We start from the raw sequence: 25,396 nt of genomic DNA, 5'->3' as shown, positions 1-25,396 counted from the left end.
TATTTACATCTGCCAGGTATTCACAAAATAGCAGTCATACTCATATCTGCCAACATCTACCTGCCGGATTGTTATTTGTCTCCTCCACTCCAGTGGTTGCAACAAAACGGAGATCTGGGAGGGAAAGAGCACAGAGAGGAGCATGAGTAAGATGGTTACCCACGTAATAAAATTGAATAGCTTAAAATATGTGTTTGAGGGCATGTCAACCATACAAAAGAAGAAGGGAAACAAGAGAATCAGAGGCTTGTCAGAACATGGAAGTGGGCTGAAGAAACAGGTCATGCTTAATTCCCAGTTTGTGGCTAGCCACGATTCAAAAAGTTATCAAACCATGCCTTATTTGGCCAAAATAGAAAAGCTCCAGGGAAGGACAGAGTGTACAAAAAGAGACGCAAGATTGAGAAAGCTGTAGAGTGGATCTTCAGGTGCACACCTTGGAAAGGCCTTGGATGCATTACTTGTACTGGGGACGTTTACACAGTGAGAACTCATAGACCTCACCAAAGTATATCAGCGAATGATTCGTACTATTTCTGAGAAATGCCACAGGCATGTAAATTGGCAATGCACAGTGGAATGCTGTTAGCATTATACTACACTTTGAATTATGGCTCCAGATTGTATGGTTTTAGAAACATACCTGAAGGTTACACTTAATTAGTACCTTCTCCATATAAGCCACAACCATAGGAATTGGCTCAATAAAGTGTACATGCATTTAAAATGGCACACTCTAGTAGGCTATGCTATAGAATGTGTTGCAGTTGTAAATGAAGCTCTATCTAGTATGGATCGTGAATTATGACACAATATATGTGAATAATTTTGCAAAAACTGGAGGCAAAATGTTAAAAACATGCATGTAATCAGTGAATGATTCATACTACTTCTGAATATGCCACAGGCATGAAATGGACACAGAACAGTGGATTGAAGTCAGCATTATGCTTCACTTTGAAATATGGCTGCAGATTGTATAGTGTCTGGCCGCTCCCAACCTGGGGTCCCAAGTACACCACGGAACCCTGCCCGATCTGACACTTACTCACCTCGATCGAGAAGCCTGCCCCCTGCAGCACCATCAACACTTTCCAGAGATGGTGCAGATGTTCTTTCCAACTGGCACTGAACACTGCGATGTCATCCAGGTAGGCAGCACTGAAATCTTCCAGTCCAGCCAACACCTGGTTGACCAAACTCGGAAAGGTGGCAGGGGCATTCTTCTTCCCAAAGGGCATAACCCAGAATGGATAGTGCCCATCTGGAGTGGAGAATGCTGACCTCTCTCTTGCCCCATCAGTTAAGGCAATCTGCCAGTACCCAGACGTTAAGTCAAACGTACTGAGGTACCGGGCAGCCCCTAACCGATCAATGAGCTCATCAGCTCTGGGGATGGAGTGCGCTTCACGCCTGGTGACTGAATTGAGTCCTCGGTAGTCCACACAGAACCGGAGTTTGGTTGTGGCACCAGGAGTAGCAGCCTTTGGGACCAAGACCACTGGGCTGGCCTTAGGGCTGTTAGAGGACTCTGTGGGTGGCATGATCCGTGCTGCAAGCCCACCAGCAGCATTTGATTTACATGCCCTGGACACTCATGGTGCACTGTACTAGGGTCTGACAAGTAAATCAAATAAGTCAATCATGGAGTCACTAATCCATTACAACAATTTCCAATAAGGAGCACTTGCACTTTGGCACTGAACAGCAGTGGCAAAGTGCCCAAAGCATCTAGACCGGCAACAACATAGGAAAAACATAGGATGCAACAGCGAAAAAATGGAAGGGAGACCCACGCCAATGGTGCTAGGTCTAATAAACACTCTTTACACATCTATGTTTTTGTGTCACCTCCATGTTTATCACAGTATGTACAATGTTGACTCAGATTCCAATGTACCAGAAGCTCTGATTGAGACGAGGCTTTGAGAGGCTGAAGGGACCTAGAAAGACACAAGAGAACGACATTTACTTGTCAGGTGATGGCATCACAGCCAGTACACAACACTAGTTATCAAGGTACACAAACCAGCACACATTACAATGAACAACAATATCAACATAGACATCACGTGACTGGTCATGACAACCCTGTGCCACAAACATCAGTCAACAGCACAGAGCCAACAACAGGCCGCAGTCAAAAAGCTCCTCTAGGCCTTGTCACTACCATCAAAGACAGCAGACAATGTCACTGTTGTACAATGTCACTCACACTCAAGGGAAGTAGTTGTTGAGCTGTTGACACAGGTCAACACCTTCCTCCTCTCCACTATCCTCATCACTGGACATGTGTAGGTTTGCAGGGGGAGCATCTGCTTCTCATCATCGTTCAGGATCAGGGGGATCTCTTTGCACAAGGCCAGGTTGTGGAGCATGCAGCAGGCAACTACGATCAGACACACCTTTTAGGGAGAGTTGAGTAGTGCACCTCCTCTCTTGTCCAGACACTGCAATCTAGACTTCAGAAGACCGAAAGTACGCTCCACCACACAACGTGTCCCCCCATGTGCATCATTGTAGTGGACTTCACCCAGGGTCCTGGGATTCCTCAGTGGGCTCAGCAACCAAGGCAAATTGGGATATGCAGAGTCAACTAGGTGTGGGATACACAGACCAATTTTGTAATAGATCAGTAGCTGAGGACAGCATGTCACACATACAGCACACTACTTGACTATGTGTACTCACCAACAATCCACGCACGCTCCGGATGCAGATTTGCCATCAGCTGTGGTACTATGCTGTTACGCAGTATGTAGGAGTCATGTGCTGACCCTGGAAATCTGGCACAGACATGGGAGATTATCATATCCGCTTGGCATACCACTTGCACATTAATGGAATGGAAATGCTTCCTGTTCCTGTATATGTGCTCATGTCTGTGTGGTGGAACCAGGCCAACATGTATGCAGTCCATAGCTCCAACCACATGAGGTATGTGGACAAGGTCATAAAAATCACCCTTCACAGCTGCAAATTCATGTCTCCTGGGAAAATGGATGTAATGGTCCTTGTATGTCATCATAGTGGACAGGACATCATGTAGCACCATGCTGAACATTGGCTAAGACATCCCACCTGCACTGGACACCGTGTACTGAAACGAACCAGTTGGAAAGATATATGAGATGTGTCCAACATCTTATGTCTTGACTGACACAGTGCCAACAATGACTGGCCTGAAACAACAGCTTACAGCACAAGTCACATGCACAGACACCTTGATCTCAAGTAGTTGTACACATGTTCAGTATGTACATACTGAGTACCCCCAAAACAGATTCAGACGATGTGAATGTAAAATGGTACATTCCGACATCTTGTGTCACCAGCCCTGACAGCAGTTGACACAGCACATGTCTGAAACAGCAACACTGCTGGCTTCTACGTAGCTGCTGTACCTGCCACACTTTCTTGTGTGAGTCAGACAGAGCGACAAATTACCAACACAATGAGCACAGTGTGTGTATAAAGATCACCTATCAACATGAGTTCATCAATCTACACAGTGAAATAGGTACATTATGCATTCAGTTCATCATTACTATGGGTTGATTAGCCATCTCACAGATTGACCTGTTTACAAATTTGAGAGTCCATTACACAACAGATCTGTGTACATGCACACAAATATCATGTGACATGTGAGGGAGTACATGCCAATGCATGTTATCCTGTGCACTGACATGGCATTTGTAGTCATCAGTGAGTTCAATGTCACACTAGCATTGAATTTAACAATCTGGTGGCATGATTAATTGTAAGTGTCTACTGTTCAATGATGAGAACTGCCCATTGCCATTGCTACAGCATGATGTGTCCATAGGTGCCGTAAGCGTGCACCGCCACCGCAATCACGGTCATTGGCACCAATTGAAAAATGCCAATGCCTTCTTCAGCAATAAAAATACAAACGTAGGTCTGAGACTGGGTAATGTAAATGTGTGATACACTGCCTAGCATGCTGACTTCATGTCAATGGGGTGTGTAGCCTTATTTCCACAGATCCATGGCTGCATTAAAGGATGGGAGGGACATGCAGTGTATTTGCAACCATACTGTAACACTGCTGGTTTGGACAGTCGAAGTCAGAAATAAACATTGCCTGTGCTATGTGATGTCATAGTCCATGAGGTTTTCACATGCTTATTTGTGACATTACAAATGTATTTCATCCAGAGGGTACTGAAGAATGTGTGTACATTTTCCATATTGCCCCCATGGATATCTGTGGATTATGCACAAGATTAAAATGCATGAGTGTAACACTCTTGGTGGTAATTCACCTATGACACATCAGATAAATGTAATTGGGAGATATCATTCGTCCATTGTTTTCATTATGTGTTTTGTCTCGCATGTGTAAGCACTGTTTTCCCTCTAATATTGTACATGCATGTGAATTTTCTAATGGCCCACGTTTCACCTCGGTGCGAGTTACCCTGGCCTGCACAGAAGCTGCCCAATTTCAAAAGGACCCATCAGTAAACAGACTAAGTGAAACATATGTGTTGTCCACCACCCAATTTCTCATTGAGCTATCTTAGGCCAGAGGATTGCACAAGACAGGCCTACACCTTGTGAGAAGAGTGTGAGAATGTAAGATCATGTCCCTAAATGTGACCTCCATGACACAGGTAGCCATTCACTGGCCAAAGACATTGAGGGGTGTGTAGTTTTGGACACAGTGAGTCTGCCCCTACACATCATTTCAAATGTATTGTATGCACTGCTCACTCACATACTGCATCACAGATGAGGGCCTTCTTCACAATGATTTCTATGCTGGCACTTTGCATGTGTATCAGATGGCCATGTACTGTGTCCATCATCATACATGAAAACCATTCTATGAGATTATTTGCTGCAAATGTACTGTGTCATGCTGTATAGGCTCTGCTCAACATTTATGCATCGGTGTGCTATGTTTTTTCATGCTCCTGTACTGACACACAGTGCTACATGAAACAGTGTCACTGAAACTTCCTCTTCTTGTCTCCCATGCCTGCAGCTTAAGGTCCACCAGCGTAAGGCAATATGGAGGGCCATTACTCGCAAGGTGCGGGCTCTGGGTGTCTCCAACCGACGGCACACACTGTCACAAGAGGTGGAATGACGCTGCCTCAGACTGGAAGGTTGGCGCGCAGGAGCATGACACCAATAATGGCCGGCATCTTGGCAGTGACACAGCCAGAGCTGGATGGACGTTTGAGGGCCCATCAGCAGCAAGTTTGGGGTGAGTATTCTGCAAAGGGTGACTTTGGGTGTGAGTGACTGCATGTATCCCAACCCTGAGCCAGTGCGGAGCTCAGTGATGTTTCTAGTGTGATGCAATGGCTTGTAAGTGGCCTCTGTGTTGAGTGCAGCTGTCATGCATTTTCGCTACATGTACTTTCTCATGTGTTTAATACAATGGCCCTTTACATTGCAAGATGTGATTTGGCCTTCTGACATCTGCTGCATTATGGGTGTCATAGACATCACCGGGCAGTGAACAGCAGTGTGCATCATCTCAGTGTGCCTTTGTAGATGTGTGCAGAGCTTAACTTGGAAATTGTGAGAACTACACATCTGACACCAAATGCAACTGTTGTTGTGCTTCAAAGCACAACATAAAGGATATCAGTAGCTCATGGCCATTGCAAAAGGACATTTGGGAGTCAGTATCTGTGTTGTTCCCTTCAAGTGACTCCATATGTGACAGAGACAACATGTTGAGATGTATATCATTCTCACCTACAGGCACGTAGGTATGCTTACAGAGATAAGTATGTCAGGTTACAAGGAGGCATGGGCCAGCTATTTGGCTTTGTCAATGTCACATGGGCATTGATGTCTACTATGCATGTTTTCATGCATCTTCGGAGGATTGCATAAAGGTTGCACATGCATGGTGGTGGGCACATGAGGGTATCATTTCCTAGTTTTGTGCTTTGCTTGCATATGATGTTTGAGAGTATGGCACTACACTGAACCTACGTCACTGTCTATTGCAGCATCTACCGAGGGCATGGAAGGACAGGGGATGGACACCAGTGTGAAGCTTCTGGCATGACTGCTACAAATGAGCTCACTGACATTGTTGTGAGCAGCATCTCGGAGGGGGACAGGAGTGTCCTGGATGAATCATGCCCGGAAACACCAAACTCAACATCATCTGACTCAAGCGATGACTCCTCGATGTTGGCAGGCACAGGGAGTTCAAAATCTGCCTCATCTTCTACCACACATTGTCCAGTGACCACCCTCCCCCCTGCTACCACTAGTGCTGTCTGTGCCCGCAGCCCTAGGAAGGGTAGAGTGTCCTTTCCCCAGGTGCCACTGCCCCTGTCTCCCCTGCTGCCCTCAGTGTGGAGGCGGTGGACCTTTTGCGCCAGCTGTGTGTGGGTCAGGTGGCTCTCCTGAATGCCTTCCACAATCATGACAAGAAGTTGGCACAGGTAGTTGCCTTCATGGAGGGCATTCATTCTGACGTGGGTGGGCTACACAGAAATGTCCATTCTTTGCCCTCCACAGTGACAGCAATCATTCAGCTGTCACAGGCTGCCAGTCCAGATCCAGCCCCTTCAGCAACCACCCTGCCTGTGGCACCACCTGATGAGAGTGCCCACACGCCACAGCCCTCAGGCGCCAAGTCCTTCACACGCAGCACACAACAGCAGCACTTCAAGCGGCCCAGAGCACAGACACGGTCCCCAAAACACAAAACAGACACAGCGCAAAAGCCCTTCAAGTGACACTTGTTGTATTGTAGTACTTTCTTGGTCATCCATCAGCGCCTGGCAACAGGGTTCTTCTGTGGAATCTGGAGTGTATAACGACAGATGAATCTTGGCTGAGGAGCTGAGAGGATGGCTAGGGGGTCTCTGTGTATTAACTTAAATAAAGACTCAACTTCACTGTGAAGAAGGTGTTCGTATTTCTTAAAAATGGCGACGAGGATGGGATCCACCCTTTAAAAGAAGAAGCAAACAGAAGAAGTGCTGAAAGGCTTGTTTGGTAACGAGTTTTTCCTCAGAACATTTGGAAGCGTGAAGTTTACTGAAAGTGTGAACCCCCAGCCAAACATTCAACGTATCCAAAGGTCAGTCACGTTGTCTGGAGACGATTGAGGGAGTGATTACTTAGATTTTGAGTAATTAATTGAATTCCTCGCACATCGACGCTTAGTTTCAAAACTAAATAACTACGGAGCGTGACTTGCTGCCAAGCAACTGCGGGAAAATTCTACGAGGCCACGCGTCTTACCGGAGCTGCAGTGACCGAAGGGATCGTGAGCTGTGCCGTTGAAGTGGTGAGGCGTCCTTTTCCTTGGTCGGCGGAGTCACAATGGTCAGCCACCTCCCAGTTCAAATGACAGCCAAATCTGAGGCAAAGTCCCCCTCCCAACACCATCTCTCCCACAGCAGTGCCTGGACTGCCCATTTGTATCCCCGGAGCTGTAGTGATGCCCATGGCAGTGGACAGTGTTACCCATTCCCTGTGCAGTTTCTTATGCACACATGTACAAACTTTGATTTTAGACTGACCAATGGCCTTGCTGTTTTCTACTTTTGATGCCTATCTGGGTATTATGTAGGCCTGGGTGTAGTTACAAAAAAACTCTGCGAGTGGCGGAGTGCAGTGTGAACTGCAGTTTGCGCTGGTATTCCTGATGCTTGGGTAGATAATTTACCCAAGCGGCAGCTCGCGCTTGCGAACTTACCATTCGCAATCGCGAACTTACCATTCGTGATCGCGAACTTACCATTCGTGATCGCGAGCAGTGAAAAAACTCCGCTGCACATCGCAAAGCAGAGTTTACTGAACTCCGTGGAGTGCCGAGTGCAGAAAACTCCACAAACACCATGAATGGAGCGAAGTTCACCACCAAGGCCTAGTATTATGTAATAAAGACAGTTACTCCTGTTGTCTGCTTTGTCTGCTTTGTCAATGCCGATGACACACAGCTCATTGTGCCATTAGACAAACTATCCACCAAAGCTGAACTCAACCTAAAACACTGCCTGACTGAAGTATTTCGTTGGATGGACAATAACCACCTGAAATGCAATTCGAGCAAAACGGAAATCCTTCCGATCGGTACTAACATCTCCTTTTGTCCATCACTTTGGTGGCCTGACAATTCTGTTGCCCCCCCCCAGACAGTTTCGTCAGCCAGGAACCTCGGCGTTACCTTTGACTCCGACCTCTCCTTCGATCAGCATGCCAGAACCGTCGCAGGCAAATGCTTTGGAATGATCAGATCCATGAGAAAGTTTTTTGACTTTCTTCCCATCGATGCCAGAAAGACGGTGACAGTAGCACTCATTATCTCGCGACTGGACTACTGCAACGGCTTGCTCGCAGGAGCTAAAAAGAAAACCATCCAAAAACTGCAGAGCGTACTACACACAGCCGCCCGTCTTGTCCTGGGCCTTCCCCGCAGATCCTCTATTTCTGCAGCACTTCGCTCACTTCACTGGCTCCCCCTTCACAAAAGGATTCTCTTCAAGATCCTGATTATAGCCTTCCGTGCCTACAACAAAACTGGCCCTAAATACCTCACCAAACGCTTCCCCCACTACCTGCCCAGCCGTCACCTTCGCTCAACCAACGACAACCTCATTCTTCTCCCCAAATACAATCTGAAAACGAAGGGCGAGAAGACCCTCAGCTTCCTTGCAACCAAAGCCTGGAACAAACTACCCAAATCCCTCAGACAACAAACCCAGGAAAAACCGTTTCGAAAACTGCTAAAGACCTGGATCTTTAATCTCCCGGACGATCACTCCAAAGCTTCCATCTAATCCTCTTGCACTGGCTCACTTAGGTTCCCTAGCGCCAAGATGCTCCCTCCGGAGCGAACGTCGCGCTCTATAAATACCCCACAAATATACAAATATATATACAAATGTCCTTGATAAATAAAATGTTTTATTTAGGGGTATGGTTTCATGTGATACATGCTCTGTATCCCACTTTAACATTGCAAATTGCTTGTTTTACTTTTTCAGAGTTTGCCAGAGGTGACAGGCACTTTTGTTCTTCTTGACTCTGAGGCTTGAGGGTGCAATGATGGTTGTCTGTGGTGATCTACTCTTATCCTAATCATTCTATGCTCAGCTTTGCTAAATTGTACACGTCATGCTATGTTGCAATACCACAAAAGAGGTGAATTCTATCCACAGGATTACTTGTGGGGTGGCCAGGGTCCATCATATCTCTGGTATCTTTCTTGATGTGCGAACAGCAGTGTTGATGTGTAGGCCTGTCTTCATAGTCACATGGGTACATTTGAATGTGTGAATGGGCTGTCATTGTCAGTAGTGTTGATGTGTGTGTGCCCCTGCAATGCCAACTACACATATGTATGATCCAGGTAATGAGTGCCTGTTTGTTTAAATTGTCAACCATGTGCTTCAGATTGTGGACACATGTAGGAGTTGTAGGTTGAGCACTGTGTAGTGGGTTGGTGTATCCTTGCACTCCTGGGGGATACCTACTTGTTGTTGCTGCCAGTTGTGAGTATGCAGAGTGTGTGACTGCCAAGTCTGTGTTGTGTTTTGTAGATCAGCCATGTGTATTGTCTGTTTGTGCTCACTGTGCAGACCTGCTCAGCCACACTGACATTGTTTGTGAGTTTTCTCATGCATTGCTGTCACCTGACCCATTTTTGGCTCCAGTATGCTATGTGGTATGTGGCGTCATACGATCCACTATAGGTGATTCTGATGCCTACACATTGTGAGTTACTGCTCAATGTGTTTGTGGACTGTAAACCCCTCACCTGTCCACTACTGATGTACACGCCACTCAAAATCTCATGTCTTCTACCCCATGTCTTACCAGTGTGTGAGCCACCCCACCACTTCATAGTGTGACCCTATGCTGTGTGAGGATGATCTGTACAGGACCAATGTGCCACTCAGGACAGTTTCACAATTAGTTATGCGTTATTTTCTCCTACTGGTTTGCAGTCATGGTTGCTCATGTGCAGTGCATGTGTTTGAGCATCACAGTCCTCTAGTCACGTTTGCATCTGGGTTTCCATGAGATGTGCATCTGTGGGTGAAGGCTAAGGTGTATGTGTGTTTGCTGAGGTACTGCTACTCTTCCTGAGTGTGATGTTATCTTTGTGCTGCGATGATTTTTGTTGTTGGAGTTCATGGTGTGGCACTCAGATATGTGTGCTACTGGTTTTGTAGTTGTGCACACACTGCTTGGTGTGCATGCAGTGCTGTCAGTGTCAGTATATGTGCGATGCCCAGCTGAGTTTTCTATGTGATGGATTGGTATGTGCCTCTGTTGTGGTGTTCTGTTGTGGATGTAGGCAGTGTTTTGCTTGTGTTGGCTCTTTCTGCTGACAGGAGCAATGTGTGTGTCATGTTCTATTTGCATGACATTGTATGTGAGTGCACTGTGATACATTCATATGTATGTTGCATGTGTAGTGGGCATTTCTTGTGTGTATGTCACATGCAGCAATGTGAATTCATGTTCATGGACTTGTTTTGAGTGCACACTAGTGGTTTGTCCTTTCTATTTTGGGCCTGTCACTTGTCAGGATTGTGCATGTGCATGCTTGTGGTACACCATGACACCATGTTTACTTGATGACTGTTGTGGTGTGTATGTGTGTGTTAGCTGATTTGTCCCCTTGATCACAGTTATTGTTCATGATTCTTTTTTGATGATACAATTCTTGTTTGTGTTGGGGTATGATGTCTGTGCATTTGTCCAGAGTGACAATGTTGTGTATTCCTGTTCTGTCTAGGGTCACATTGCCTTTCCACTGTTTGGATGCAAATGGCTGGGCTTGTTGGACTTCTGTGGATGTTGTTTGTGAGCTTTGTGTTTGGCTATTGATTTAGTGTCAGCTTTGCTTCAGGCATCCCTGAGTGTTAGTCTGATATTTGTGGATGCACCACAGTGAGTGTGATTGGTTGTCAGTGAACTCACAGGACATCATTTGCACCATTGTGTGTGTTTCACACAAGTGTTGAGTGTTGCAGGTGTGAGGTGGGTAGGTGAGGGGCATGTGTGAAGGTCCTACTTGTGTTTGACAGTCAGGGAGTGTGACAGTGAGCCATGTGTGTTGTGCTGATGACATACACATGGCAAGTGAGTTGACACAGATGTGTGGCTGGTCACTGTATGACTTCTGAGACTTCCTATTATGCCTGTGCCTATGCATGGCTTGCCTTGATGTGTCCCGGAGTTGTTGCACAGAGGTCACTTTGGTTTAATTTTACTCACTGTGCCACCCATATCTAATTTGATGGCCTAAGGATGGTGTGATATGTACCTTATCTTGCATGTGATGTACACATGCTATGTGGCTTGCTCCATGGCTTTCCAGCACTGTCCACTTCACTTTTGGCTGGCCCATTTATTGTCCTCCATTGCTACTGGCCTATGGTATGAGTATGTGGCAGAGTGTCAGTGTGGGGTCTTTCCGAGGGACTTGACAGGCAGTTTGAACAGTTCAGTGGATGTTCATATGCAGTGTGAGTCTTCATTTCTTAATTATATTCAGTTTGATTCACATGAGTTGTAGGCAGGTGTGAGGAGGAGAGTTGACCAGCCCTGAGTTTCTGTGCAGGGTGTTCCTCTTCACCCCCACCTTCCCAGTCAATCTCCCTGTCATTTGATGTGTGAGGTGAGAGGTCTGGCTACACCTGGCTGATTAATTGTGCAGGGGAGGCACAGGAGAGGCACACAGCATGTGCCCAAATGGGTGTGGAATGCGTACTATGGGAAGGGTGACCGCGGAGCCCAGTGAATCTGGGTGGACTGCCCTTGCCTGGGGCAGACCCTGCCTATTACATTGTTTGCAGGTTTTCCCGCGTCTTCATAGCTGCTGTGACTTTCCCGGGACATTGCAGTGATTTCGCGGCTGATGGTCGACCCTGATGCGGAGGTGTGGGTTTCTATCAGGTAGGACATGTGTGAGTACACTGGGGGATGTGTTCCGGTCCCCACCAGAGTGTCTGATGTAGAGAGGAACCGTATGTCAGCACAGGAGTTGTGTGTTATGGTTGTATGTGGAGGTGTGTTTTTGCGTATCTGCAGCGTTGTCCATGGCAGTGTCTTATTTGATGGTAGTTGATGAGGTACAGCAGCGGAAAGGCTTGAAGAGCTGGATCCATAGCGCTCAGGACCACGTGGAGGGGACCGGGAGTCAAGTTTTGCTCTCCACTGTAGTGCTACCGCAAATCTTCGGGTGGCTGGATCACAGAATCCAGCCACCCGAAGATTTGCTGCATCCCGCAGCAGAGACTGCGGGATGATGGGCTGTTAGCGGCATCATGATTTGTACGGTGGATGGGACGTCATTCCACACGGCGGTGATTTCTGGTGGTTCACGTAACTCCGCAGTAGGCCTGGGCGAAGCACTACGCTACGCTCGCGTAGTTTGCGAAGTTCGCGCTACTTCGCACTACTCAAACTGCACGTAGCACAGTGTGAACACGCGTAGCGTAGTGTTGCGTAGTGCTGCTGTCATTTTTTGCTTGCTCGCGGTCCTCAACGTCAAGTTGGCGACCGCGAACAAGCAAAATGACATCCCGGCGAGACTTTTTCCTTGTTCGCGATCAGCAACATCAAGTTGGCGATCGCGAGCATGGAAAATAAACCTCCCAGCGAGATTCCCAACGCGAGGTTTCTCATTGCGAGGGGTCGCGTATGCTCGCGACCGCTCGCGATGAGAAACTACCAGTTCGCGTTGAGAAAGCTGCCGCTCGAGTAAAAATCTACTCGAGCAGCAGAAAACTACAGCTCGCACTGTGCAAGATGCCATTTTCAATGATTGCACAGTGCCGGTTGCTTGTCCGCACTGTGCAATCATTGAAAACAACATCTTGCACAGTGCGAACATGTTACTACGCAGTTCGCGAAGTGCTACGCGTAGCTCGCGTAGTGCGAACTTCACTTTGCGTAGCTTCGCGAAGTGCTACTTCGCGAACTACGCCCACCCTTACTCCGCAGCGGACGGAAAATGGGCTATGTTTGCCCATCGTAATATGGCAAGCGCGAGGACCGCCGATGGAGTGCGGAAAAGGACGTTTTCTGCCAACGCCAGTACCGCGGGTGTGCCTCCGCCCGCCATCCTAATGAGCCCCTTAGTCCAAATACATCATTGGTGCATCAAAGTGTTAACAAGCACTCAAAATGGATTAAAATGAAAATAAATGAGCGTTAAAATTGCCTAACAGCATTATAAACACACAATGAATGAAACAGAATGAATAGCCGTACAAATAAAGTTGAAAATTTACATTTTCAATTTCAGGGGGACAAGGTCACTTTTATGTCCGAGGTTATGGAACTCCAAGCATGGTTAAAGTTCAGCTTGCCCCCCTCATGGCATTGCAGGAGTGTCTACGACCCATCTTTACTCTTCAGGTACATGTTTGACTCCTATTTGTGGCATTTTGATATGTTAGGGGTCAAATTCATTTTTCCCATCCAAGGCCATAGAGCTCAGAGTCAGGTCGCATTTCTAGGACTCCATAGTATAGCTTGGATGACATAGCAGGGGTTTCTAAGACCTATTTCTAGCCTTCAGGTGCCTTTTTGGGTGCTATGAGTGACTTTTTGATGTGTTTGGGGTAAAGGGGGACAAAGTCACTTTTTCCACACGCCCATGGAGCTCAAAATCGGGTAAGATTTCAGGTTTTTCCCCTGCCTGAAATGTGAAAGCAACCTTCATATTGTCCAGAAGGTATATACAACCCATGAAAGCATCCGATCTGAGCTTTCTAATATGTGTATTTTAGTCTTGTTCTCTCAAACATTGTGTCTGATATCCAGGCTGAACTATTAAAATAAATAGCAAAACTCGTTAGAAGTGCTCACCATTAGCGAGTTTTGCTAATTCTAAGTATCAACCCTCATGACTGTTAGTGGGTCCCTGTGGACACCAGGACCCAAAAGCATATCTAAGGTGACATATAGGAGTGCCTAGGGCCTATTTCTAGCCTTCAGGTACATGTTTGACTCCCATTTGTGACATTTAGAATTGTTTGGGGTCCAACAATTGTTTTTCTATTCAAGGCCATAGAGCTCAGATTCAGGTCACATTTCAAGTTCAGGAGCCCATGACCACATCGTATACCTCAGATGGCACAGCAGGAGAGTCTATGACCCATCTCGAGCCTCCAGGTACATGTTTGACTCCCATTTGTGGCAAATTAATTTTTTCCATCCAAGGCCATAGAGTTTAGAGTCAGGTTGCATTTCTAGGTCCTGACCCAAGGACCCAGCAGGGGTGTCTAGTACCTATTGCTAGCCTCCAGGTGCCTGTTTGGATTCTATATAGGAGCATTTATAGTGTCCTGATAACTTAGCTCTGAAACACAATTTAGGAGTATGCCTTATAAAAACAAATGAAAGAAGTTTCCCCAAAAATTCAACCAATCAAAGTGCTTAAAACACTAAGATCAAATGGGTGTAAATTGATATAAATGTATTTAACAATGTCTCAATAACATTCTGAACACAATGCATGGCGTTTACATTAAAAAATCAATTTCCAAGTTCAAGGGGGCCATGGAACTCTGATTGGGGTAAAAAAATCAACCTTCCCTCTTCATATGTAAGACAAATGTTTTGTTTTGTTTTGTTTTATTCATTCCAAAACTATATAGGAGCAATGACAGTGCCCTGATCAGCTGTAAAATGAATTTTCAACACTTTAGGAGTATCCCTTATAAACAAAATGAAAAAAGTTTTCCCAAAAAATTAACCTATCAAAGTGCAGAAAACACTACAAAATGGGTGTAATTTGATATAAATGCATTTTACAATGTCTCAATAACATGTTGAACGCCATGTATGGCTTTTACATAAAAAAATCAAGTTCCAAGTTTAGGGGGGCAGAGTAACTTTTTCTGTCCAAGGTCATTGAACTCTGACTGAGGTAAGTTTTTATCCTTCTCCCCTTATAGACCTTATCGAAGTATAACTTTTTGATCATGTTTATTCAATCAAAGAACTATATGAGTGCAATTGTAGTGTCTTGAATACATCCCACATGAACTTTCAACACTAGGAGTATCTCTGATCAAAATAATCATCAAATTCCCAAAGCTGCACCAATGTTTCAAAGTGCTCCAAAACGCTTTAAAATTGTGAAAATGAAAAAAGAAATCATTTCCGAGGCTCAATAATGTGCTACAGATAGTGTATATCTCCAATCAGTTTTAAATCCCTTTATTAAAAAGTTTCTCTTTTGTGCTCCACTGGTGCAACAGCTAAAGTCTGAGAAGCAGCAGCTGAAGCTGCACTCGTGGAGCGCGAGTGAAGCGTTATGACTTCGCCAGTGACAGGGGCGCTCTTACAGGCAGCCTTGGCTTTTCAGTTCAGGATGAAGGTAGAAAAAGCAATGTGAGTATTAGGAGAAGAGAGTTTGTTTTGTGTAGTGTGTACTTTTAATAAAATCATGAAATTCCTGAAGACCTTGGCTTGTATCATGAGATACTGCTTCAGAATGAATAATTCTTTAAAATATGCTGAAAAAAGATAGGAACTTGCACATGGCATGTTAAACAGTGAAACAGTAGATAAATGTCCAAGGCCACAATCTGTAAAATAGAGTAACAAACATTGATACACATTGATGCGAGATACATGATGCTGCAAAATTTAGGCTAGGGAAAGGAAGGGTAACATATTATACATTACAGAGAGGGTTCAATTTACTAGTATTTTTTTTATCCATAAAAGGACTCCTATAGTTATATTTAGACCTGCCAGGTATCCACAAAATAGCAGTCAGACTCATATTTGCCAACATCTACCTGGGGGATTGTTATCTGCCTTCTCCACTCCAGTGGTTGCCACAAACAGGAGATCAGGGAGGGAAAGAGCACATCGAGGAGCATGGGTAAGATGGTTACCCACGTAATAAGATTAAAAAGCTTAAAATCTGTGTTTGAGGGCATGCCACACATACAAAAGAAGAAGTGAAACAAGAGTATCAGAGGCTAGTCAGAACATGGAAGTGGGCTGCAGAAATAGGTCATGCTTAATTCCCAGTTTGTGGCTCGCCACAATTCAAAAAGTTATCAAAACGTGCCTTCTTTGGCCACAATATATTTGTTCCAGAGAAGGACAGAATGTACAAAAAGAGACCCAAGATCGAGAAAGCTGTAGAGTGGATCTTCAGGTGCGCACCTTGGAAAGGTCTTGGATGCAATACTTGTACTGGGGAGTTTTACACATTGAGAACTCATAGACCTCACCAAAGTATACTGTTTGTCAATGCTCTTACTACTATGCACCACACATGCATACAGTTATGCAGAAGTAGATGCCACCATCTGGTGACAGTGAGTTGCACAATGCCTGGTTTGCCATGAGAGTTTATGAATGTCCACACACTTGTGAGTTTGTGGCCATCCACCTTCCTATTGTTTTCCACCCTGGAAGTTGTGTTCGATTTTGACTACCAAAGGGCAACCAAAAACGTCAGCGGAGAGTGTGGGGGGTTCTACATGAAGTAAAATGTTTCCCTGTGGAGAAAACAAGAAAAATTAGAATCGTCGCCAAAATGAATGTAGTAATAAATACTCCCAATTCAATGCTAGTCAGGAGATGTCGTTTATTCATACGGATCCTTCAGCCTCTCGAAGTGAGATGCCAACACTCTGTCAACATTCTAAGAGGAGCGTCCGCTCCAACATTCTACAACAGGGCAAAGCAAACGGCGAGGGAGAGGAGGGGGGGAGAGGGGAGATGGGAAATAAGTCAGATTACAACACAGTGCATATATACAATGGGCTCCGTTGACCAATCCACAGTGGAATATTAGGGACCACGTCCACCACGTTTCTGCAAGAGCAACTTAAAATTGTTTTCTCCAATTTGTGTAGAGAGGTTTTCACTATAGTCAATTAATTGTTTGGTAAGTAGGTGTTAACATGTGCATACAGATGTCTGTGAGCATGTGATTGCTAAGAAAGGTTGGTTTAGATGTAAGCCTGGAGTCAGGCTGGTGAGTATGGGTTCTGATTTTTTGTAAAGTTCTGCAGGCGATCTTGAATTGTTGTCGGTGATGTGGTGTGATGGCATCAAGATAGTTTAGAGAAGTTTAGGAGGCAATGGGGACAATGGGGGGTTATGAGACAGGAACTGACACACCCCATATTCTTGATCTAGTGAATTGTTTCCTAATACAAGTTGAACAGGGTGTATTGAAAAATGTATTAGTAGCTGCAGAGGAGTGGAAAAACAACTTCTGTTTTGACCACATAGGTATATCTTTCATTGTTTTTACTTCAAAAGTAATACATTTATATTGCACAATCTCTTAATTACCCTGTTTCTTATTCTTTTTCTTCAAATATGATATACAGTTAATTTAGATAGGGTAATAAATCATTACCCCCAGTAGATGCCATTCACAAATGTAGAGAATTTACATTTCCCCATCATCTTCCTGTACACAGAAATACAGAGCAGTGAATTAAGTCAAACGTCAGCAAATATTTTCTGCAATTCAGGAGACACTTCAATTAAATACCCTTTCAGAAACAGACTGGATGAATTTCATGTAATCAGATACAAGCTGAAAATCCACTTTGGTGTTAGAATCACTTTATTTTCCTACAACAGGGAACATCACAATTTGTCAAAAGTAATACAATGTCGCCATTTGTATCATATTTTGTGTGACACCGATTTTATAAAGAAAAATACTCTTCCATTCCGATCTGTTGATTTCACTGATTAACTGCTCAGCGAGTTCATATTTTTTTGTTTTTGCATGGGCATTAATTTCATCTAAAATGCCAAAAGTGGGAACACCTGTTAATAACGCAGGTATTTTAAGTTTACAGTTTGAAAGCTTTTGGACCTTTATGGGGGACCCTCAGTAACCTTCAGCACTTTTCTTGAGAAAGGCTATTGGATTAGATCTTTATTACATGCTGCAATATTTCTCATTGCAATGTGTCATAGCTGATCAACTAATCCCACACTTTAATATTTAAATGTGGTAAATAAGTTAATTGCTGTAGGCCAGTATCACAAAGTCAAAGCTCTACCTGCAACATGATATTCTGACTTTCTGCTCGTCACAGACATTCCAAAGATTAAGGCGGGAAAGAGTTCACATTTCCAGACTTTCGAATGGGAAGGTAGCGTGGCTTTCCCAGCAGGGTCCTGTTGCCCCATATGGACGTCCACATTGCAAAGAACCATACACAAGGGAAACAGGTCCCCCTGTGCAGCTGCACATTTCATTTCTCCGCTAGGAACATATTTTTCCTCATGAAGAAATCTCTTTCCCTACCTCTTCATCAAACTGGGGGTGATTTATTCCCCTTCCCACCCTAAACTGGGGTTCAAGCCAGCCCTTGCAAGGAGTATCATTCCTACCTTTACAAGAGAGAACACGGGAATGAAAGGTATTTGTCAATGGTCACAAAGTACTTGTTCGAAGGCATTCATATCTAGCAAGCTTAACCCCACCTGGAAACACTTTGGAACACCCATATTTCCACCTCTTGAGGTGGATTTACAAATGTGGAAAACTACACACTCTTTTTTTTGCAGTTTTATAAAGCGCAAACTCGACCTTAAGGTATTGGAACGCTTTGCATGAGCACCAGTTGCATGACACAACAACACATTTTTTTTGGGTGGGCACGGGGAGATTAAGTGATTTGTTCAGAAGCACAGGATTTTGAGCCAACGCAGAGACTGGATCCCCCAGCTCCAAAGCTTGCAGCTCTGGCCATTACAGATTTCAAGGCCTGGGATCACCCAGGTCTGTGAGATGCACAGCCTAAATCCAGTTTAGGTTTCAAAAATCTTAAAACGATATTTTTTAACAAATATAATCCAAATTTAAGACAATGTAACCCGTAGAAATTTCAAAAGCATTGTATTTTTTGGTACAAACAATATAGTGAATCCTACTGGTGCCTATGTGTAACTTTCAAAAGTAAATACATGCAACTGACCGTTGCCTGTTCTTGTAATCTTAACAAGACATCAAAAGCATAACATTAAATGTTACATATGAAATCAAAAGTTCAAATGATGAGATTTCTAATGCATTTCGGGTTCTGAAACCCTTCTTCAGTGGAGCTTCCAATCGAATAATGCGATGGTAAAATTCTGTTCCTTCCGTGTGGAACTACAACAAAAGTCAAGATTAACCAGAAATGTCACAAATTGTATCATCCAGGAGACAGTAACATGAAGACCATAGGCTTTGCACATGATTTTGCGACTAGGTTGATGGGAAAAGTACTGCGATAGCGGGTGTGCCCCAAATTAACAATCCTGAGACGAAACAATAAAAAATGCTAATCCCAAAGGAGTGTATAACAAACGGCCATTACGCCACATCCTCTTTGTGGAGATCTCCGCACATGTAAATGTTATGTTAGGAAGATTTGCTGAATGCATCACCACTGAGAGGGTATCCTGATGCTGAGCAGATGTGAGTCAAACCTGGAGCCCAGTGGGGTTACTGGAAAATCTGGACCTAAATGTCTATGCTCTAGTATTACTGAGGGTTGCTTGGCGCTGTGCCGGCAGCCATTTATAACGGTAACATAATGAATGCAATGTTTTGCATTGTTTTGTACATGGAGAGCCCACGCTATCATTTGAGAGGGTTTTCGCATTAGCATGTGGGCATGGTCAGATGCTAATGAGGTAAACACTATGCCTCTGTAGAGGCAGTCAGGAGTCACACTGACCATTCACCACAAAAAGGTGGCAAACAGTCACTGCATCTCCTGAAGGTGATCCCTGCAAGAAAGAAAATAGGTGCCCATGGACCTCCAAGACATCCCTGTGCAAGTGGGTGCTGTCACCTACTGCACCGGCCTTCAGGGGGATCTCTGTGCTCTCTTTGAAGGGCAGGTGGTATCCGCTCGCACAGAGAAAGACAAATCAGCTGCCACAGTGAGCCGATTCATCTTTCACTAATGCATTCCCAGTTGCACTTGGGACAGTGCATAACTTGTAAAAGGATGTTCGGTCCCTGTTGGAACCCCCTGAACCTGTTTAAAATGGCACCCTGGCAGAAACAGGGACAGTGTTCCTGTTAAATAATACTGGCCTAGGTGTACTCACAACATGTAGACATCTCTCCTAGTTGCAATGATTTTGCATACTGAGAAAGATCAAAAGTTCCATCTTCAGGATGATCTGCATATCATCATCACCGTTTCAAAACTCCTAATGCTGGTTTTACTCACACTTTCAAAGGCCTACAATCTTGCGACTTCTCTGTACCAAGCAGATGGCATACATCTAAGTCAATATTAATTTACATGCAAAATTCTCACCAATATGTATGATTTCCTAAATTTTCAAAGTGCACACTGCACAATTCCCTGGGCATCGCTAAGTATTGTACTCATAGCTAGGAAATAGTAGAGTGAATTTTAAATACACTACCAATTGACAACACTCAAATAAATGAGTTTATACCTGCTCGTTCCATGCATTAGAACACTTGAAGTCTTTACTCATGGGTAACTCAAAGCTTACCAATATCAGAATACCCTAAATTCAAGAGACAATTGCATATGACATAGTTTACATGTTTTTCTTTGCTGTGTATGGATAGCATATATCACAGAAGAAGAAGAGGATGACTTGTTGCATTTAGACTAGCTAAAGAACAGCAGAGTAAAGTTAATGTGATAAATGAAACTCCCCCACAGCCTATCATAGTTGAGCGTGTTAAATATATAAGAACATTTGTGTGCACTCATTATGAGTATCAAAGAATTTAGGTTACAAGGAGACAGGTACCTATGAATCCAGCCACTAGCCCTCCACCAAATTACGGTGATTATACTTTTTCGCCTGAATGAGGAAAACAGCACAGATCAGTGCTGATGGATAGTGTCAGACGGTTGAATGATGGGGAGAGTTTGATGGGGTATCAGGGCTACATGGCTTGCTCTTGCCTGTTGTGGAAATAAATAAATAAATGCATACCAGTAGGTAGTTATAGTTAGGAGCTTCTTTCTATTCAAAAACCTTTTTTTTTTTGCCAATATCTTTGGCGCCGTTTGACGAACTAATGGCCTGCTCCAGTTAGCTCCTGTCTTGAAAGTTTCGGGGTGATTCGTAAAGCAGAGGCAGAGAAAGAAATGGGGTCCCAAAACACATTTTCCCCATGTTAATTTCCATAGGAAACTTTAGCCACGGCTACAGCCCAAACTGCTGAACGGAATTAGACACCAAATTTGGCAAAAAAGGTAGCTTTTGGTTCAGAAAGCGACCTTTTTTTTAATGGTGTAAATCCGTTCAGCAGCATCAAAGAAATTAAAAAATTAAAAAATATCGATATCTGGGCGGAGCCTAACAACACATCTCATCGTGAGATTTGATTGGCTGTCAGCACTTCATCCTGGAATTGCTGGCAGCCATCTTGCTACCAATGTACATGAGAGCACCCCATTGAAATGCATTGTAGTGAACAGAAGAATTCCATGGCAGGACCGGAGGCGAGGATTATGCATTTCTTTCTTCACTCTTTATTGACAGCAAATTCAAAGAAACGTAAAACAAAACACTACAAAACTACGACTCCCAATAAACACCGGGAGTAACCATGGCCACCAACAGTCCAATCAAGGCACATTCCGACAGTCCATATATTCTAATCAGCAGCATAGTCCTTCCTCTTTCTTCACTGGTGCCTCGTCAGTTAAGTTCCTTCATGCCTTCTTCCTCACTTCAGGGGGTTTGATTTAGGGCTTTCTGGCGTGTAGTTGCTTATATTTGGTTGGTTTTTGGTGTGACTGATTATCTCGCTGTGAGCGCTTTCAATTGTGGGAGTTTCATCGATTTCAGGTTGCGCGGCAGGCTTCTAGCCCGAGAACTTCAATTTCTGTGTCCCCGCACGGGTGCGCTAGGTGGCGCTGTTTCGCGCCTCTATCGTGCTTTCTAACGATCCACAGAGCTGCTTGGGGAAGGTGAGCGTTCTGCGCTCGTGACTCCTTCTCCCCAACCCTCGCTTGACACCGCGCTGCGGTTGTATTTGAAGGACATAGCCCACTGTTATGGTTTTCCTTCCTAGGTGAAACCGGCAGTCTAGGATACTTAGTTCTTTTGTCACGGACATTCTTCCTTCAAAAGGAGCACGAGCGAGGGGGCTGCCCACAATATCATACGGGTGTGTGTTTTTTTTGTTTTTCGCTCCTGCCCTCCATTGATATGCTGTCTCAGAGAGAACATGACTATGCGCCCTCACATTCCTCTGAGGAGGACAAGGCCCCCCCTCAACGCCTTCCTGCAGGGGTGGACGAGCATCTTTCTCACACCATTGCGCAAGCTTTGGCCCCCCTGCAGAACAGCATTGACAGTTGGTCTGCCCATGTCTTCAAAGGCACGGGGATTTTGGGAGACGGGGGGGCTGGGCTTAGTGGGGTGATCCCAGCATGCCCACAAAAGGCACCTAAGCATGGCGCGGAGCACCTTTAGGGCTTCAGTCGACTGACTAAAGTCTTTCTCAAAAGGGTGCTAACGCTTAAAGAAGCACCCTACCAGGAAGAGGAGATACCTGGATTGCCAGCGACAAGGCCGCCACTGATTTTGACCCTGAAGACGGGTTCCCTGACATGGGGGGAGGGAAAGTTTGAGGATGATGACGGCACCTCGGAGAAGACGCAGGATTCGGGACGGTTTTGGTCCCCACAATCCTCCTGCTCTGAGACCGGGGACACCGAGGGCGCTTCTTCTGACATGTTTGACCCTACGGGGATTTTCAGGCCTCATTCCACAGAATGGTTCCTGGACAAGAAAGTGGCTGAATATGTTGGTAATAAGATCAGGCAACCACTCTCTCAGGAGGTGAGGGCCCGCCTCAGATCAGAGTGCCCTCGTCCTTCCCTGCCTGACAAGGTCAAAGCTACGCCAGAGATAGACCCAAAGCTGTGCACCTTTTTTAGTAAGTACGTAAAGGACCCCAAAAAGGGGATAGATAGGTCATGGAGGGCCTGTCAAGACAAGATACTTGATGTGGTCGGTCCACTGACTAAGATTATAGAGTTGGCAGAGCGATCCAAGAAGTCCGGTTGGCCACTTCCCACAGACGACGTGGCGGGATGGGCACAGAGAGCGATGTGCCTTTTGGGCAACGCTAACTGCGCCCTTTCAGCGGAGCATCGACGTTCGCTTCTTCTGAAGATAGATCCTAAGCTAGGGGAGCTTTCTTCTTCGGAGGCTGGTCCGGTGGCCCAAGGCACACTCTTCGGCGATCCCTCCCGTGGTGGCAAGGGCAAGAACAGCTGAGGCCGTGGAGGGGCCCACTACAATGCCGGTGGATATGGTGGTAAGTCTCAGTCTGTTATCTCCTCATCGTTTAGAGGGGAGGTTAAGCATATTTTCCCACAGATGGGCCGAAATTTTCTCAGATCCTTGTTTTCTGGAGACGGTAAGGGGGTTTCACATAGAGTTTTACGGGACCCCGATCCAAGCAGTCAGACCTCGGCCCCTAGTTTTCTCCGCTCAGGAAGAATCCCTGATAGATCACGAGATCCAGGATATTCTGGACAAAGGGGCGGTTTCCCTCTCAGAGCTACATCCCAGGGGCTTCGTAAGCAACCTGTTCTTGGTGGAGAAGAGGGACAAGGGTTTTCGCCCAGAAATCAACCTCAGATCTTTCAACGAGTGGCTAGTTTATCGCCACTTCAAGATGGAGGGGATTCACCTCCTGCAAGACCTTCTACTGCAGAACGACTGGTTACCGCGTCTGCATCTCAAGGATCTTTCAGTTCCCATTTTTCCCCCTCACTGCAGGTTTCTCCAGTTCGAATGGAGGGGGCAAATTTTCGAATTCCGGACCCTGCCATTCAGCATTTGGTCAGCACTTTGGTGCATTACCAAGCCCCTTAAGCCGGTAGTGGAACACTTGTGCACCTTGGGCATAAGACTGATTATATACTTGGATGACATCTTGCTGATGGATCAGTATCTCTCTGCTCCAGGGTTTGGGATTCACCATCAACCAGGAGAACTCGGAGTTGGTCCCCCAGCAGAGCATGATTTTCCTGGGCTTCAGGATTGACAAGAACGTGGCGACCTTGAATCTACCAGTTCAGAAGATCGCCAAGATCAAGAAGGAGCTACGGAAGGGTCTCAGACAGGACAGGATATCCCTTCGGCAACTGGCCATCTTTCCAGGTCCGTTGCACTACAGGGCACTGCAGAGGCCGAAAGCATCCCATCTGCGGAGAGGGCTCACCTATTCGGAACTGGTGATTCTGAATCAGGAGACCAGGATGGAGCTTCAGTGGTGGATCGACCACATGGAAGCTTGGAACGGTCGGGCGATCTTTGGGTCGCTGCCGGATCTAGTGATCGAGTCGGATACCAGCCACCTGGGCTGGGGTGCCAGGTGTGGGCCGATCACTTTGGGAGGAAGATGGACAGAGGAGGAGCTGTCTCTCCATATCAACTGTCTGGAGCTGCTTGCGGACTCCTTTGCCATTCGGTCCCTGACGAGGGACAGGGTTTCATGTTTTGTGCTCCTCCGGATGGACAACACGACGGCGGTTCAATACATCAACCGACTGGGGGGTACCCGCTCCAGGGCTCTAGCGGAGCTGGCCAAGGACTTTTGGCATTATTGCCTCCACCGTCAGATATTGGTGACAGTGGAATATCTGCCCGGGTCGCAGAACTCTGTGGCGGACTGGAATTCCAGACACTTCAAGGATGCCAGCGACTGGAGACTCGACCCGGTGGTTTTCCAAGCACTGACTGCGCTTTGGGGTGCGTGTCAAGTGGATTTGTTTGCATCCAGATTGAACGCCCAGTTACCCCGCTATTTCAGCTGGAGACCTGATCCCGGGGCGGAAGCAGTAGATGACTTCCTTCAGGATTAGTCGATGATTCTGGCATATGCCTTTCCTCCCTTCCTCTTCATACAGAGGGTGACTACGCAGGCTCGGCGTCAGTAAGCTTCGATCATCTTGATCACTCCAATTTGGTGGTCTCAACCATGGATCCCCTCTCTCCTAGTACTGGCTTGGGATGCCCCGGTACGTTTTCCATCCTACGATCGGGTCCTGGTGAACCCTATAGGCCAGCCCCACCCTTTGGTTCTCCAGGGCCATCTTCGCCTAATGGCGTGGAGGATTTCAGGCTACGCTGGCAGGACGTCAGACTTTCGCAAGAGGCTGAATTCCTTATACAGCAAGCCTGGGCCCCAGGAACCATTAAGAGGTACAGATCGGCCTGGAGGAGATGGGTGCGTTGGTGTGTGGGGAGACAACTGGATCCCGTGGGCGCCGGAATTACAGATATAGTGAACTTCCTGGCGCAGCTCTTTCAGGAAGGTTTATCGTATTATACCATCAATTCTTTCAGGTCGGCTATTTCGGCACGACATGCGCCGGTGGATAACCGTCCCGTGGGGGAACACCCCTGG

General features: G+C 45.7%; 1 pseudogene; it reads right to left on the bottom strand.

Moving 5' to 3' along the window:
• The window catches only part of LOC146830641 (uncharacterized), a 31,131-nt pseudogene extending 8,422 nt beyond the window's left edge, over positions 1 to 22,709 (bottom strand).
• Between the last annotated feature and the right edge of the window lie 2,687 nt (positions 22,710 to 25,396).

The sequence above is a fragment of the Triturus cristatus genome, chromosome 5_1 (genome assembly GCF_964204655.1).
Source record: "Triturus cristatus chromosome 5_1, aTriCri1.1, whole genome shotgun sequence".
Classification (NCBI taxonomy): domain Eukaryota; kingdom Metazoa; phylum Chordata; class Amphibia; order Caudata; family Salamandridae; genus Triturus; species Triturus cristatus.
This window is presented reverse-complemented; position numbering and strand designations above follow the sequence as displayed.